Source organism: Pristiophorus japonicus, chromosome 5 (assembly GCF_044704955.1).
Source record: "Pristiophorus japonicus isolate sPriJap1 chromosome 5, sPriJap1.hap1, whole genome shotgun sequence".
Lineage (NCBI taxonomy): Eukaryota > Metazoa > Chordata > Chondrichthyes > Pristiophoridae > Pristiophorus > Pristiophorus japonicus.
In genome coordinates, this window is record NC_091981.1 from 59,627,861 (window position 1) to 59,646,107 (window position 18,247).

An 18,247-nucleotide genomic window follows, 5' to 3' on the forward strand; every position below is an offset into this window, starting at 1 on the left:
GAGTCGGGATAAATGGGTCATTTTCCGGTTGGCAAACGGTAACTAGTGGAGTGCTACAGGGATCGGTGCTGTGGCCTAAACTATTTGCAATCTATATTAATGACTTGGATGAAGGGACCAAGTGTAATGTAGCCAAGTTTGCTGATGATACAAAGATGGGTGGGAAAGCAAATTGCGAGGAGGACACAAAGAATCTGCAAAGGAATTTAGACAGGCTAAGTGAGTGGGCAAAACTTTGGCAGATGGAGTATAATGTGGGAAAATGTGAGGTTATCCACTTTGATAGAAAAGCAAATTAGAATTTAAATGGAGAAAAATTGCTTTAAAACTGCAGTACCGAGAGACCTGGGGGTCCTTGTGCATGAAACACAAAAAATTAGTGTTATGTATTTAATACTCTTATGAATGACTCCACGAGGTCTAGTATTGTACTTGAGCTGTTGTGGCCGTAGTCCCATTTATTGTAACTCCAGACTGAGGCATAAGTATGGTGGGCAGCATTTTATACTGGGCCCTGGACACCTATGCAGGTGACTCTCAGGTCTCCCACCGCAGTGCCCTCTGGTGGCACACCTTATGTGACTATATGGTTAGTATACATGGTCTACATACATGACAGTTAGTGTGCAGGTACAGAAAGTAATCAGGAAGGCAAATGGAATGTTGGCCTTTATTGCAAGGGGGATAGAGTTTAAAAACAGAGAAGTCCTGCTACAACTGTACAGGGTATTGGTGAGGTCACACCTGGAGTACTGTGTACAGTTTTGGTCTCCGTATTTAAGGAAGGATATACTTGCATTGGAGGCTGATCAGAGTTCACCAAATTGATTTCGGAGATGAGGGGGTTGACTTGAGGATAGGTTGAGTAGGTTGGGCCTATACACATTGGAGTTCAGAAAAATGAGAGGTGGTCTTATTGAAACTTATAAGATAATGAGGGGACTCGACAAGGTGGATGCAGAGAGGATATTTCCACATAGGGAAACTAAAACTAAGGGGCCGCCCATTTAAAACTGAGATGAGAAATGACTTCTCTCAGAGGGTTGTAAATCTATGGAATTCTCTGCCTAGAGAGCTGTGGAGGCTGGGTCATTGAATATATTTCAGGCGGAGATATACAGATTTTTGAGCGTTATGGGAGTAAAGGGTTATGGGGAGCGGGCAGGGAAGTGTAGCTGAGTCCATGATCAGATCAGCCATGATCTTATTGAATGGTGGAGCAGGCTCGAGAGGCCAAATGGCTTACTCTTGCTCCTATTTCTTATGTTCTTTTAGTCTTATGTTCACATGTTTTTCAGCAGAGGTCACTGATTAGCAATCAGGACTGTGAATCCTGGCTAGTTTTCCTGTTCTCCAGCCCAAACCAATTGCAGGAATCAAACTGGCAACCTGACTGAGAGCAGCCAACTCAATGACCGAAAATTATGGCTTCGCCGGGTGTGTACGAAGTGCGCACGGATTCAGCGAGGCCTCACAAAAGCCGTTTTTGGGGCGCGATGTGCATGCGTTTATATTTCTCTTGACAGATCCTCCCATCCCCGGGAGAAAAATATTCGCACGAGAAAGATTGAGCTATTTGTCGATCTCTTGCCCAATGAATGCCCTTCAAACTTTTACACCTGGTAAAAGCAGGCGTATAGCTTACTTTTACCAGCGCAAGTGTTTTAAAACATAGAAACATTTAATTTAATCATACATTATGTTCAAAACCCTGTCCATTAAGGTAAGTTTATTTTAAACCCTATTAAAACACATTTTAAAAAATTCCAAAAAGTATTTTTTTTTCCAAAAGATTAACTTTCATTTCAATTAATTTTAAATATGTGAGGTGATGTTTTTATTTATTATGTTGTGTTTCTTATTTTAGGGAGTTATTCTCATTGATAGTAATGGGAACTTGTGAAAACGGAGTTCCCATTATCAATGAGAATACGAGACAGTGATTGGTGGTCCAGGCCCCCGTGATGCCAGCATTTCCGTACGTATAGGGAAATCACCTCCCTGTACACTGCCCATTGAATGAAAGTCTCTGACCAGAATCAAAGGCACCTCCGTGACCACCAGGTATTTTCGCAAAAGTTTTTCGGGTCGGAGACATTCGTCCGAAGGAAGCCTCCAACCGGAATTTCCCCCCCATTCAGTTTTAAAATTGATTTAATTCTAATCCCATTGTGCTGCATGACACTGATCATGGAAATGGCATATTGCCGAGTTCAAGCAATTTCATAAGAACCCTGGCTCAAGAAATAAACCAATGAGCTCCAGACAGCTGAATGACAAATAAAATAACTTCCAGTTTGTAGTAACTCTAAGGTGACCTATCAACTCATATCGCCAAAGTGAGTGGTATGGTACAGCTAGTCCCCAGATTCAATGTCAAGTCTGTGCTAAGTTAGCTGATCTCCATTTGGATGGCAGTGGGGAAAACACAATTTTGGACTGTGTCTTGCACCTTATCACCATCTCGTGACTCCTTCTGCAAAGTAATACGGCATATGGGCAATCATGAAATGAGAACAGGATTGGACTCGACTTCCTCATTTCTCAACATCCCCCATCTAATACACTGCCACTGCTCACTGTTTCAGCTAACATATGAAGACACTTAGTTGTGGTACTGGAGACTGACAACCATGGAACTGTAACTATGAACAAGCCTTCGGGAGAGATGGGTAGAAAACACAAAATTAGAAAAAATAATACAACGACCAGAGGTCACGCCAGTGAGCAGTCCAGGCAAACAAGCATTCAACTGCCATGCTCCAGGCTTACTGGCATCCGTTATGGAGATCTGCAGCACTCTTGGCACACAAGCATACAGCTATGAGTGTCAGCTTTGGCTCAGAAGGTTGGGAGTTCAATCCCCACTCAAGGACATGAGCATGACAATCAATGCAGTACTAATGGTGTGCTGCACTGTAGGAAGTGCCATCATTCAGATGAGATATTAAACCAAGATACTGTCTTCCCCCTCATGTAGGCATAAAAGATCCCACTGCATTATTCAAAGACCAACAGGGAAGGTCTTGCTTTGTCCTGGCCAACATTTATCCCTCAACCATCACCACTAAAAAAAGCATTTCATTGGTTATTTATCTCATTGCTGTTTGTAAGACCTTGCTATGCACAAGTTGGCTGCTGTGTTTTCCTACATTACAACGATGAAGTGCTTTGGGTTGCTATGAGGTCATGGAAGGTGCTATATATATGGAAGTTTGTTCTTTATTTCCTTCTCTGTTGTACCCCACAAGCATCCAATAATGTAACTCTGCAACATTCCTGAGATCGGCCTATTCTTATTTAATAGCCAGGTAAGCAATCAATATAACAGAAAACTGTATCTAGATCATGAGAATATAGCATCCGGATACACTTTTTTTTAAAAACAACAGTTTAGGGCTGATTTTTTCTTATTGGATAGTGCCTTTGTTGAAGAAAGCATTATACGTTGTACTCGTGATTGGGAAACAAGGAGAGCAGAATCTTTGGGATACCACAAATAGGGAGAGTAAGGAATGAGGAACACCATACCCTTATCTTAGGATCAAAAAGCAAACATGACATATTGTGGAGCGACTTCAATCATGTCCTTAGGCAGACCTTAGAGGTTTATCCTCGATGATCTGGGTACAGCTTCCCTTTAACTATTGGAGTAAATAATCCCTGTCTGGATGGCTGGAGGGCCATTACTTGAAAGACAGATTATGGTTTTGAAAACCAAGGCCTATGAGGCCACTGATGTGCTGTTGGAATAAACCACCCCTTTTGTTTTCCATAGTTCAGAGTACAAGAAAGTGCAGAAACAAGAGAGCCTCTCTCTACAGAGTACAAAGAATCTTTTATTCTGGTGCACTGAAAATGATGTGGAGCTTTAATACCCTTAATACAATCATGGTGAATGGTCCCAACAACCCTATACTCAGGATACCTACAATGGCATTGTTGCTCAAGTAAATGTTCGTCCATTGGGCACATTCTTTGTGCCCTGTACTATATATTTTGTGCAACGCTGCAGAAAAGCCATAAGCTTACATTTTTTGCAGCACTTTGTCACATCCTCCGGAAGTCTCAAAGTGCTTCAAGTCCAAGGAATTACTTTTGAAGCATAGCAAATTTGTGTACATCAAGAAACGTAGAAAATCAGAGAATTCCCTGCTCTTCTTCGAATAGCATCCTGTCTACCAATCCAGGTAGATCCTGATTTAACATATCGTCTAAAAGATGGCACCATCGGCAATGCAGCACTCCCTCAGCACTGCACTGAAGTGTCAGCCAGGAATAAAGGTTCAAATCATGGAGTAAATTCACAACCTGCTGACTCAGCTAACAATGCTAACAATGTAGCCAAGCCAGCATTCAAAAATGCCTACTTCAGAGTTACCAAGTTTATGAATTTTCAAAGCATATCAAGAGTAATGCAGTATAATTACTGGTGCACATTCATTATAAAATCTGTCTTTTTAATGCATCTTATTAAAAATAGTCATTTTAATTTTCTATTCTGGATGCCAGCCAAACAGAAGGAGCAGCCACATTCCTTAGGATCTCTGCCTTCTGCACAGGTAGAAACATTCCAGGAATGTCTTATCTAGCAGAATTCTTTGCAATTCGTCCTGCCAAAGCTGCTCCAATTGCATTATCCACAACTTCACACATTATGAACTCAAAGGGAGACTATATCAGGTTCCAAAAGCGTTTGTGAAATGAAAAATAAATTGGGGTAAATTTTAAGTAATGTTAATGTTGGGTAGCTAATTATTTTAAAAAGTTATCTTCTTTTCCTTCCCTTGAATCTCCCCAACATTGCTGCTTTCCCCATTCTCGAACAATGCCACTTTACATCCATTATAAGTCATGTAGAAGCAATCCATGGTAAGTGGTTATTCCATTTTATCTCCCTACATGCATGGAATATCTGGTTTCCACTCAAGCATTTCCTCCAAAGGTATAGCTGTGATCAGGAACTCAACATGTTGGAAAAATGTTTGTCAATTTCCATTCGATTATTACTCTTCTGTAATAATGTCACTCAGAGATTCTACATTTGGAACAAACATTCTGATCTTTGCTGTAAGTTTCATGTACTCAAAAGTTCATGTCAACCCAGCCAATATCAGTCAATAATTAAAACTTAAAAATAATTCCTTACCCCCCGCCCCCTCCAAGAATAATGAATCCACTGAGATGAGTAAAATTAATTTAATATAGAAAAATGCAAGCTGTTCTTCTGATTTCTCACTGATTGAGAAGATGCTACAGAGAACAGACTGCAGGAACAACAGCGGGGGCAAGGAAAGGGAAGTGAAAAACCTTCTGCTCAGTGTTAAGATGCATCAGAATGAAAAGGCCTGACTAGAACTGGGGGAAATTTGCAATTGCATTCAAGGTAAATCGTGAGGTGAAAGTAATTTTAATAAATATGTAGCTACATTAAAATAAATTTAAAAACCTTATTCTGAAGTGTTAATACAAAACACATGAAGGAGGAAGACATTGGTCATTAATAGTACATTTAAACTGGTATTTACAGATCCATGGTAGACAGATCTTATTAAGGTAGTTTTTAAAAAGTTGTTTTCTCTTCAGACTGAAAATTTCCCCTCAAATTTAGTCTTTTTAAATTGCATGGTATTAATCGAAATGCTCACCACTGGGCAGGCAACCACAAAGCATTGCGGTTATTTGGGCTAGCACTATACTTGGGGAATTATTTGGTACAATATTACACAGAATTGCATAGAATTTACAGCATATAAACAGCCCATTCGGCCCAACTGGCCTATGTTGGCGTTTATGTTCCACATGGACAACAAGGCAAGGGAATACACAATGGGAGGATACTGAGAGGTGTGGAGGAACAGAGAGACCTTGGAGTGTATGTCCACAGATCCTTAAAGGTAGCAGGATTGGTCGATAAGGTAGTTAAAAAGGCATATGGAATGCTTTTCTTTATTAGCCGAGGCATAGAATACAAGAGCAGGGAAGTTATGCTAGAACTGTCTACAACACTCGTTAGGCCACAGCTTGAGTACTGCGTACAGTTCTGGTCACCACATGACAGGAAGGGTGTGATTGCACTAGAAAGGGTGCAGAGGAGTTATATGAGGATGTTGCCAGGACTGGAAAACTTTAGCTATGAGGAAAGATTGGATAGGCTGGGGTTGTTTTCCTTGGAACAGAGGAGGCTGAGGGGAGATTTAATTGAGGTGTATAAAATTATGAGGTGCCTAGATAGAGTGGACAGGAAGGACCTATTTCCCTTAGCAGAGGGGTCAATAACCAGGAAGCATAGATTTAAAGTAGTTGGTAGAAGGATTAGAGGGGAGATGAGGAAAATTTTCTTCACCCAGAGGGTGGTGGGAGTCTGGAACTCACTGCCTTAAAGGGTGTTAGAGATTGAAACCCTCATCACATTTAAAAGGTACTTGGATGTGTACTTAAAAGAGCCGGAACCTACAGGGCTACGGACCTAGAGCTGGAAGGTGGATTAGGCTGGCTAACTCTTTTTCGACTGGCATAGACACAATGGGCCGAATGGCCTCCTTCTGTGTCGTAATTTTTCTATGATTCTATGACTCCTCCCACCTCACTTCATCTAACCCTAGCAGCATATCCATTTATTCCTTTCTCCCTCATGTGTTTCTCTAGCTTCCCCTGAAATGCATCAAAGCAATTTAACTCAACTACTCCTTGTGGTAGCGAATTCCACATTCTAATCACCCTCTGGGTAAAGAAGTTTTTCCTGAATTTCCGATTGGATTTATTAGTATCTAGCTGATATTTATGGGCCCTAGTTTTGGTCTCCCTCACAAGTGGAAACATTTTCTCTACGTCTATTCTATCAAATCCTTTCATAATCTTATAGACCGCTATCAGCTCACCCCTTTCCTTGAGAAAAGAGCCAAAATCAATGGTTTGGAACTATTGTGGGAACCGCATTTACTCATTTGGGGCTCAATTTTGGCCCACCCTTTTTTTCGGCGCACTTACCGGAGATGCGCCGCTTTTCTCCGTTCAGAAGTGCAGCGAAGAAATTCCTCCCCACTTTGGCCGCTGTCCGACCTCCTCCCAGTGCAATTTCTAGATGATTAAAGCTTCAAATCAACTATCCCTACTCACAGCAACATTTGGCCGGCATCGGGTCCCTCCCACACAGCGGCTGCGCAGCGTGGCCAGTCGAGTCAGGGGTGGAGCCAGCGTCCTGAGCCGAAAACAGAGCCAGGAAGTCTGCATATGCGCAGTGGAGTGTCTGCACATACGCAGTAGCTCCTCGCCTCCAGCCTCTCCGTGACTTGCTGCAGCCGCTGTGTGGGAGGGACCCGATGCCGGCCAAATGTTGCTGTGAGTAGGGATAGTTGATTTGAAGTTTTAATCATCTAGAAATTGCACTGGGAGGCCACTCAGCCAGGGCTAGGGGCGCGTAGGAGAACTGATAGAAATCATCCAGGCAGGAGCACTATCAGTTCTCCTACGCGCCCCTAGCCCTGGCCAAGTGGCCTCCCGGTGCGATCGATCCAGTATAATCATTGCAAACAAATTGTTGTTTAAATCAGTTGTGAGATTAGGGCAATTTAATTCAACTATCTTTTACTTCTTTTATTTTTGTAGTTTAAGCTTCCATGAATGCTTCTGTTGTATAGTAAATTAACTTTGCAAAGTTTGTCATATGATGTCCTGTATAGCTGTTTGATCTTATTCACATTCTTTAGTCACTAAGTTTCTTTAGTAATAGCCAAATTAAATTTTAGTCTTTTGAAACTCACTCGGGCAGGGCTGGGGCGGGCGGGCAGCAGAACTGATAGAAATCATGCAGGCAGGAGCACTATCAGTTCTGCTGGTCTCCTGCCCCTATCCCAGGCCGAATGGCCTATGATGTACCTACCTGCGCCCATTTCTTAACTCTCCGCAAGGGTTTTCTGAAGTGGCCACATACGCTGGCTTAAGTAAATTTGGAGTAACTATTAGCTGGCCAAAGTTGCCTAAATGGGCAGAACTGGCGTAGGTGGCTGGTAACGCCCCTTTTTGAGAAAAAAAACTAAACTAAAAAAATCGTAACTAACTCACTTACACTGGTGCAAATTGAATGTGCAAAATGGGGATTTTTAAATTACGCCAGAAAAACCAAGTTACTCCAAAAAAAACGGAGCAACATCTGGCCAAAATTGAACCCATGGTATCTCTGCAATTTACAGGTCAGTAGAAAATAGACAGGAGAGCTTTAAACATCAATGGCACATAGGGCCTCAGTTGCGGCCTCAGTTGCTCCTGATTTTTTGGAGCAACTGGTGTAGAACGGAGTATCTTAGAAATTCAAATTCTCGGCATTTAGTTTGCTCCAGTTCTAGTCAGTTAGAACAGTTTCACTTTGGAACAGAATTTTTTTTTCAAAAGGGGGCGTGTTTTCAAAGTTTCGGCAGTGAAAACTTACTCCAAACTAACTTAGAATGGAGTAAGTGAAGATTTTTGTACACTCGAAAAAACCTTGTCTACACTTTAGAAAATCAGGCGTAGGTTACAAATCAGGCGGAGGGAATGGTGGGGGGGGGGGGGTGGGGGTTTAAAGGGAAGTTTACAAACATTAAACACACTTCAGTTTTACAAATAAAGAGCCATCATCAATAATAAATGATAAAAACATCAATAAATCAACCAATAAATCAATCAAAAAAAATTAATAAGAAATAATGTTTTTTTTTTAAATCAATAAATAAAACATTTTCTACTTACTGACTGCAGCACCGGGAGCCCTCCAACAGCGTGCTGGGATGCCCCCCCCACCCCCACCCCACAGTGTGTCTCTGTCAGTGTCTCTATCTCTCTGACTGTCTATCTGTGTGTGTCTCTCACTCTCTGTCTGTCAGTGTCTGTGTTTCTGACAGCCAGGAGAGGGGGAGGAGGGAGGGTAGAGGGAGAGAGGGAGGGGCAGGGGGAGGGGAGGGAAGGGGGAAGGGAAGGGGGGGAGGAGAAGGGGGGGAAGAGAAGGGGGGAGGAGAAGGGGGGGAAGAGAAGGGGGGAGGAGAAGGGGGGGAAGAGAAGGGGGAGGAGAAGGGGGAGGAGAAGGGGGGAGGAAAAGGGGGGGAGGAGAAGGGGGGGAGGAGAAGGGGGGGAGGAGAAGAGAGGGGAAGAGAAGGGGGAAGAGAAGGGGGGGAAGGAGAAGGGGGAAAGGAGAAGGGGGTGAAAGGAGAAGGTGGGGGGAAGGAGAAGGGCGGGGGGGGAGGAGAAGGGGGAGGGAGGCTGAACGGGCCGGGCCCAGCCGGGCCCAAGACTTCGGGCAGGGCCCGTCCTCAGCACCAGATTTACAGGTAGGTGGCGTTGGGTCGGGTCCGGGGGGGGAGGGGAGTCGGGAGCACGGGTCGGGTCGGGTCGGGGGGGGGAGGGGAGTCGGGAGCACGGGTCGGGTCGGGGGGGGGGGGGGAGAGGGAGGTCGGGTTGGGGGGGGGGGGGCAGAGGGAGGTCGGGTCGGATCGGTTTGTGTCGGGGGCGGGAGGTCAGGTCGGGTCCGGGTGGGGGGTGGAGGGCTCGGGTCGGGTCTGGGGGGGGGCGGTGGTGGGAGGGAGGGAGGTTCGGGGGCGGGGGGGGGGGGGGGGGAGAGGGAGAGTGAGGTCATGTCGGGTGGGGGGGGGGGGTCGGGTCCGGTGCGCGAGGGGGGGGCGGGGGCAGGAGTCGAGTCGGGTCGGGAGGAAGCAGGAGCTGGGCGTGGGAGGAGCCTTATGCACGCAGCCCCAGTGAGGCCATTCGGCCAGGGCTAGGGGCTGCGTGCTTCGGGCCCCTCCCACACAGTTTTGGGCGCCTGGAGCTACTGCACATGCACGGCCACTGTAGCGCATGTGCAGAGGTCCCGGCACTTTTTTCAGCGCAGGGACCTGGCTCCGCCCCCTACAGCTCGTGCTGCGCCGCGCCGAGGGCCAGAGGACCTGCAGGGAGCTGGAGAATCTGTAAGTTTTTTTTAGGCGCACTTTGTGGCGCGAAAAACGGGCGTCCAGGTCGGGGCTGCACCATTCTAGGCGCGGCCCGAAACTTGGGCCCATAGTGTTGCAAATCTCCATCCTTCAGAAAACAGCCAATCCAAAACTTAGACAACAGACTGGACCAGACATTTTGGGTGAAAATTTTATTGGTAGGCAAAGGACCATGTGATTTCATCCTACTACTGTTGTAACAATTTATACAGCAACTGCAGTTCATCAGAGCAATACGTTGGAGGCCTGATGAGGCCAGCGGTTCAATACCCCCACAGCTCTCAGCATCTCATTGGCTGTCAAAATCCCAGTTACATCAGAAACAATTTTCCTGTCTGTCTAATACAGTGCCCACTTACACCATCACCATCACACCAGCACATCCAAATACATTTACTTGTCCAATTAGTTCAACAGTAATAAAAAGGTCACTCTTGATGGTTTAACAGGGTGGGGAAAAGCACCAACAGCTTTTGCTGAGGATGAGAGAAAGGTGAAGTTGCAGCAATACAGAAAGCTGTATATATAAATATCATGAGAACATAGCACCCAGATGCACTTTAATAAAAAGTTACGGCCTGATTTTCTCTTATTAAATGGTGCCTTTGTTGAAGAAAGCATCATAAATTGTACTCATGTCAACACCAATGTACTTTTGCAACACACCAAAACATACTTGGTACCAATTAAATTCATAGAAGGAAAGATAGCTCCATAGCTGCACGTAGCATTTGTAACAAAATAGATGAGTTGACGGCACAAATTGAGACAAATGGGTATGATCTGACAGCCATTACAGAGACGTGGGTGCAAGGTGACCAGGCTGGGAATTAAATATTCAGGGATATTTGACAATTCAGAAGGACAGACAGAAAGGAAAAGGAGGTGAGGTAGCTCTATTGATAAAGGATGGAATCACTGCAATAGTGAGAATCGATATATGCTCAAAGGATCAGGATGTTGAAACAGTTTGGGTGTATATAAGGAATAATAAGGGGAAAAAGTCACTGGTGGGGGTAGTCTATAGGCCCTCTAACAGTAGCAACTCTGTTGGTCGGAGCATAAACCAGGAAATAATGGGGGCTTGTAAAAATGGAACAGCAATAATCATAGGTGATTTTAACCTCCATATTGATTGGACAAATCAAATTGGTCAGGGTAGCCTTGAGGAAGAGTTCACAGAGTGCATAAGGGACGGGTTCCTTGAGCAGTATGTAACGGAACCAACCAGGGGCAGGCTATCTTAGATCTGGTCCTGTGTAATGAGACAGGATTAATAAACAATCTCCTAGTAAAGGATCCCCTTGAAATGAGTGATCATAGCATGATTGAGTTGCAAATTTAGATGGAGGGTGAGAAAGTTGGAACTCTAACCAGCGTACTAAGCTTAAATAAAGGAGACAATGAAGGTATGAGGGCAGAGTTGGCAAAAGTGGACTGGGAAAACAGATTGAAGTGTAGGACGGTTGATGTACATTTAAAGAGATATTTCACAACTCTCAAGAAAAATATATTCCAGTAAGGAGGAAAGGGTGCAAGAGAAAAGAAAGCCATCCGTGGCTAAGCAGAGAAATAAAGAACGGTATCCGATTAAAAACAAGGGCGTACAAAGTGGCCAAAACTAGTGGGAGGACAGAAGATTGGGAAGCTTTTAAAAGCCAGCAAAGAATGACTAAAAAAATGATTACGAAAGGGAAGATAGACTATGAAAGTAAACTAGCACAAAATATAAAAACAGATAGCAAGAGTTTCTAAAGGTATATAAAAAGAAAAATAGTGGCTAAAGTAAATGTTGGTCCCTTAGAGGAAGAGACCAGGGAATTAGTAATGGGGAACATGGAGATGGCACAACCTCTGAACAAGTTTTTTGTATCAGTTTTTACAGTAGAGGACACTAACAATATTCCAACAGTGGACAGTCAAGGGGCTATAGGAGGGGGGAGGAAGGTAACACAATCACAATCACTAAGGAGGTGGTACTCAGGAAGATAATGGGCCCAAGTTTGCCCCCAGGGTTACAACGGCGCACTTCTGTATGGTGCGCCGACTTTTTAGAACAGAAACGACGCCTATTATTTACCTTGGTATTCTCCCCTCCGTCCGATCGATTAAGGCCCTTGGTGCAGCCAGCAGTGCCGGGACCTCTGTACATGCGCACTAAAGTGTGCGCGCACATGTGCAGTAGCTCCTCGCAGCCCGAATCTGTGCAGGCTGCTTGGGAGGGGCCCGAAGAACGCCACCCCAAGCCCTGGCCGAATGGGCTCACTGGACATTGAAGATCGGGACTTGGGCTTCCCTCCCGTTCAGCTCCCCCCCTCCTGTTCAGCCTCCTCAACTCCCTCCCGTTCAGCCTCTGCCTTCCCCCTCCCCCCCTCCCGTTCTCTCCCAACTCCCTCCTCCTCTCTCCACCCCCTCCTCCTCTCTCCCCCTCCCTCCCCTCTCCTCCTCCACCCCCTCCCACCCCTTCCCCCTCTCTCCCCACCCACGTCTCTTCCCCCCTTCCTTCCCCTCCCCCCACTCCCCTCACCCAATCCCCCCTCCCTCCCCCCACCCCACTCTCTCCAATCTCCCCTCCTCCACCCCCTTCCCCCTCTCTCCCCCCACATCCTCCCCCCTCCCCTTCTCTCCCCCTACTCTCCCCCCCATCCCTCTCTGTCAGAAACACAGAGACAGAGACAGAGACAGAGAGACACTGGAGGGGGGGGGCGTTGGGGCAGTCCCAGCACGCTGTTGGAAGGCTACCGGTACTGCAGTAGATGAGTAGATTGATTTTTTAAAAACATTTTTTTTTTGGATTGATTTATTGGTTGATTTATTGATCATTTATTATTGATGATGGCTCTTTATTTGTAAAAGTGAAGTGTTTAATGTTTGTAAACTACCCTCCCCCCCACCCAATCTCTCGTTCCCTACGCCTGATTTATAAGTGTAGGCAAGGTTTTTCTGAGCATACAAAAATCGACACTGACTCCATTCTACATAAGTTTAGAGTCAGTTTTCGCTGCCTAAACTTGCAAAACAGGTGTAAGTGGCTGGACACACCAGCTTTTGAAAAAAAAAATCTGTTCTAAAATGAAACTATTCTAACTCACTAGAACTGGAGCAAACTAAATGCCGAGAATTGCAATTTCTAAGATGCCCCATTCTAAACTAGTTGCTCCAAAAAAAGAGGAGCAACTCAGGCCCAATGGGACTAAAAGGCAGATAAATCCCCTGGAACTGATGGCTTGCATCCTAGGGTCTTAAGAGAAGTAGCGGCAGGGATTGTGGGTGCATTGGTTGTAATTTACCAAAATTCCCTGGATTCTGAGGAGGTCCCAGCAGATTGGAAAACTGCAAATGTAACACCCCTATTCAAAAAATGAGGCAGACAAAAAACAGGAAACTATAGACCAGTTAACCTAACATCTGTGGTTGGGAAAATGTTGGAGTCCATTATTAAAGAAGCAGTAACAGGACATTTGGAAAAGCAAAATTTGGTCAGGCAGTCAGCATGGATTTATGAAGGGGAAGTCATGTTTGACAAATTTGCTGGAATTCTTTGAGGATGTAACAAACAGGATGGATAAAGGGCAACCAGTGGATGTGGTGTATTTGGACTTCCAGAAGGCATCTGACAAGGTGCCACACAAGATAAAAGTTCACGGGGTTGAGGGTAATATATCAGCATGGATAGAAGATTGGCTAACAGAAAACAGAGAGCTGGGATAAATGGTTCATTCTCTGGTTGGCATCAGTAATGAGTGGGGTGCCACAGGGATCAGTGCTGGGATCCCAACTATTTACAATCTGTATTAATGACTTGGAAGAAGGGACTGAGTGTAACGTAGCCAAGTTTGCTGATGATACAAAGATGGGAGGAAGGGCAATGTGTGAGGAGGACATAAAAAAGCTGCCAAAGGAAAATAGTCTGGCTAAGTGAGTTGGCAAAAATTTGGCAGATGTAGTATAATGTTGGAAAGTGTGAGGTCATGCACTTTGGCAGAAAAAAATCAAAGAGCAAGTTGTTATTTAAATGGAGAAAGATTTCAAAGTGCTGCAGTACAGCAGGACCTGGGGGTACTTGTGCATGAAACACAGAAGGATAGTATGCAGGTACAGCAAGTGATCAGGAAGGCCAATGGAATCTTGGCCTTTATTGCAAAGGGGATGGAGTATAAAAGCAGGGAAGTCTTGTTCCAGCTATACAGGGTATTGGTGAGGCCACACCTGGAATACTGTGTGCAGTTTTGGTTTCCATATTTACGAAAGGATATACTTGCTCGGAGGCAGTTCAGAGAAGGTTCACTAGGTTGATTCCAGGGATGAGGGGGTTGACTTATGAGGAAAGGTTGAGTAGGTTGGGCCTCCACTCATTGGAATTCAGAAGAATGTAAGGTGATCTTATCGAAACGTATAAGATCATGAGGGGGCTTGACGAGGTGGATGCAGAGAGGATGTTTCCACTAGTTGGGGAGACGAGAACTAGAGGGCATAATCTTAGAATAAGGGGCCGCCCATTTAGAACTGAGAGGAGGAGAAATTTCTTCTCTCAGAGGATTGTGAATCTGTGAAATTCGCTGCCTCAGAGAGCTGAGGAAGCTGGGTCATTAAATAAATTTAAGACAGAAATAGGCAGTTTCTTAAATGATAAGGGGTTACGGGGAGCGGGCATGGAAGTGGAGCTGAGTCCATGATCAGTTCAGCCATGATCTTATTGAATGGCGGAGCAGGCTCAAGCAGCCATTTGGCCTACTCACTCTGGAGCATCCACGATGCTGAGAATGACGTGAGTAGCACGTGTAGCGAGTTGGTCTTACCGCAGGTGAAGGGTCCACAGCTAGATAGGGAATGGAAGACCAGCAGGAAGAGCAGTGCAAGGAAGGTAGTGCAGGGGTCCCCTGTGGTCATCCCCCTGCAAAACAGATACACTGCTTTGAGTGCTGTTGGGGGGGGATGACTCATCAGGGGCGGGCAGCAGCAGCCAAGTTCATGGCACGTGGCTGGCTCTGTTGCACAGGAAGGCAGGAAAAAGAGTGGGCGAGCGATAGTGATAGGGGATTCAATGTGAGGGGAATAGACAGGCGTTTCTGCGGCCGCAACCGAGACTCCAGGATGGTATGTTGCCTCTCTGGTGCAACGGTCAAGGATGTCTCGGAGCGGGTGCAGGACATTCTAAAAAGGGAGGGAGAACAGCCAGTTGTCGTGGTGCACATTGGTACCAACGACATAGGTAAAAAAAGGGATGAGGTCCTACGAAACGAATTTAAGGAGCTAGGAGCTAAATTAAAAAGTAGGACCTCAAAAGTAGTAATCTCGGGATTGCTACCAGTGCCACATGCTAGTCAGAGTAGGAATCGCAGGATAGCGCAGATGAATACGTGGCTTGAGCAGTGGTGCAGCAGGGAGGGATTCAAATTCCTGGGGCATTGGAACCGGTTCTGGGGGAGGTGGGATAAGTACAAATCGGACGGTCTGCACCTGGGCAGGACCGGAACCAATGTCCAAGGGGGAGTGTTTGCTAGTGCTGTTGGGGAGGAGTTAAACTAATATGGCAGGAGGATGGCAACCAATGCAGGGAGACAGAGGGAAACAAAAAGGAGGCAAAAGCAAAAGACAGAAAGGAAATGAGGAAAAGTGGAGGGCAGAGAAACCCAAGGCAAAGAACAAAAAGGGCCACTGTACAGCAAAATTCTAAAAGGACAAAGGGTGTTAAAAAAACAAGCCTGAAGGCTTTGTGTCTTAATGCAAGGAGTATCCGCAATAAGGTGGATGAATTAACTGTGCAAATAGATGTTAACAAATATGATGTGATTGAGATTACGGAGACGTGGCTCCAGGATGATCAGGGCTGGGAACTCAACATCCAGGGGTATTCAACATTCAGGAAGGATAGAATAAAAGGAAAAGGAGGTGGGGTAGCATTGCTGGTTAAAGAGGAGATTAATACAATAGTTAGGAAAGACATTAGCTTGGATGATGTGGAATCTATATGGGTAGAGCTGCAGAACACCAAAGGGCAAAAAACGTTAGTGGGAGTTGTGTACAGACCTCCAAACAGTGGTAGTGATGTTGGGGAGGGCATCAAACAGGAAATTAGGGGTGCATGCAATAAAGGTGCAGCAGTTATAATGGGTGACTTTAATATGCACATAGATTGGGCTAACCAAACTGGAAGCAATACGGTGGAGGAGGATTTCCTGGAGTGCATAAGGGATGGTTTTCTAGACCAATATGTCGAGGAACCAACTAGGGGGGAGGCCATCTTAGACTGGGTGTTGTGTAATGAGAGAGGATTAATTAGCAATCTCATTGTGCGAGGCCCCTTGGGGAAGAGTGACCATAATATGGTGGAATTCTGCATTAGGATGGAGAATGAAACAGTTAATTCAGAGACCATGGTCCAGAACTTAAAGAAGGGTAACTTAGAAGGTATAAGGCGTGAATTGGCTAGGATAGATTGGCGAATGATACTTAAGCGGTTGACTGTGGATGGGCAATGGCAGACATTTAGAGACCGCATGGATGAACTACAAAAATTGTACATTCCTGTCTGGCGTATAAATAAAAAAGGGAAGGTGGCTCAACCGTGGCTATCAAGCGAAATCAGGGATAGTATTAAAGTCAAGGAAGTGGCATACAAATTGGCCAGAAATAGCAGCGAACTGGGGGACTGGGAGAAATTTAGAACTCAGCAGAGGAGGACAAAGGGTTTGATTAGGGCAGGGAAAATGGAGTACGAGAAGAAGCTTGCAGGGAACATTAAGGCGGATTGCAAAAGTTTCTATAGATATGTAAAGAGAAAAAGGTTAGTAAAGACAAACATAGGTCCCCTGCAGTTAGAATCAGGGGAAGTCATAACGGGGAACAAAGAAATGGCAGACCAATTGAACAAGTACTTTGGTTCGGTATTCACTAAGGACACAAACAACCTTCCGGATATAAAAGGGTCTAGTAAGGAGGAGGAACTGAGGGAAATCTTTATTAGTAGGGAAATTGTGTTGGGGAAATTGATGGGATTGAAGGACGATAAATCCCCAGGGCCTGATGGACTGCATCCCAGAGTACTTAAGGAGGTGGCCTTGGAAATAGCGGATGCATTGACAGTCATTTTCCAACATTCCATTGACTCTGGATCAGTTCCTATGGAGTGGAGGGTAGCCAATGTCACCCCACTTTTTAAAAATGGAGGGAGAGAGAAAACAGGGAATTATAGACCGGTCAGCCTGGCCTCAGTAGTGGGTAAAATGATGGAATCAATTATTAAGGGTATCATAGCAGCGCATTTGGAAAAAGGTGACATGATAGGTCCAAGTCAGCATGGATTTGTGAAAGGGAAATCATGCTTGACAAATCTTCTTGAATTGTTTGAGGATGTTTCCAGTAAAGTGGACAAGGGAGAACCAGTTGATGTGGTATATTTGGACTTTCAGAAGGCTTTCGACAAGGTCCCACACAAGAGATTAATGTGCAAAGTTAAAGCACATGGGATTGGGGGTAGTGTGCTGACGTGGATTGAGAACTGGTTGTCAGACAGGAAGCAAAGAGTAGGAGTAAATGGGTACTTTTCAGAATGGCAGGCAGTGACTAGTGGGGTACCGCAAGGTTCTGTGCTGGGGCCCCAGCTGTTTACATTGTACATTAATGATTTAGACAAGGGGATTAAATGTAGTATCTCCAAATTTGCGGATGACACTAAGTTGGGTGACAGTGTGAGCTGCGAGGCGGATGCTATGAGGCTGCAGAGTGACTTGGATAGGTTAGGTGAGTGGGCAAATGCATGGCAGATGAAGTATAATGTGGATAAATGTGAGGTTATCCACTTTGGTGGTAAGAACAGAGAGACAGACTATTATCTGAATGGTGACAGATTAGGAAAAGGGGAGGTGCAACGAGACCTGGGTGTCATGGTACATCAGTCATTGAAGGTTGGCATGCAGGTACAGCAGGCGGTTAAGAAAGCAAATGGCATGTAGGCCTTCATAGCGAGGGGATTTGAGTGCAGGGGCAGGGAGGTGTTGCTACAGTTGTACAGGGCCTTGGTGAGGCAACACCTGGAGTATTGTGTACAGTTTTGGTCTCCTAACTTGAGGAAGGACATTCTTGCTATTGAGGGAGTGCAGCGAAGATTCACCAGACTGATTCCCGGGATGGTGGGACTGATCTATCAAGAAAGACTGGATCAACTGGGCTTGTATTCACTGGAGTTCAGAAGAATGAGAGGGGACCTCATAGAAACGTTTAAAATTCTGACGGGTTTAGACAGGTTGGATGCAGGAAGAATGTTCCCAATGTTGGGGAAGTCCAGA

General features: G+C 45.2%; 1 protein-coding gene across 5 annotated transcripts in view; it reads right to left on the bottom strand.

The window, feature by feature from the left end:
• The window catches only part of LOC139264358 (F-actin-uncapping protein LRRC16A-like), a 554,868-nt gene that overhangs the window by 400,153 nt on the left and 136,468 nt on the right, over positions 1-18,247 (bottom strand). The gene's annotated exons all lie outside the window — the stretch shown is intronic.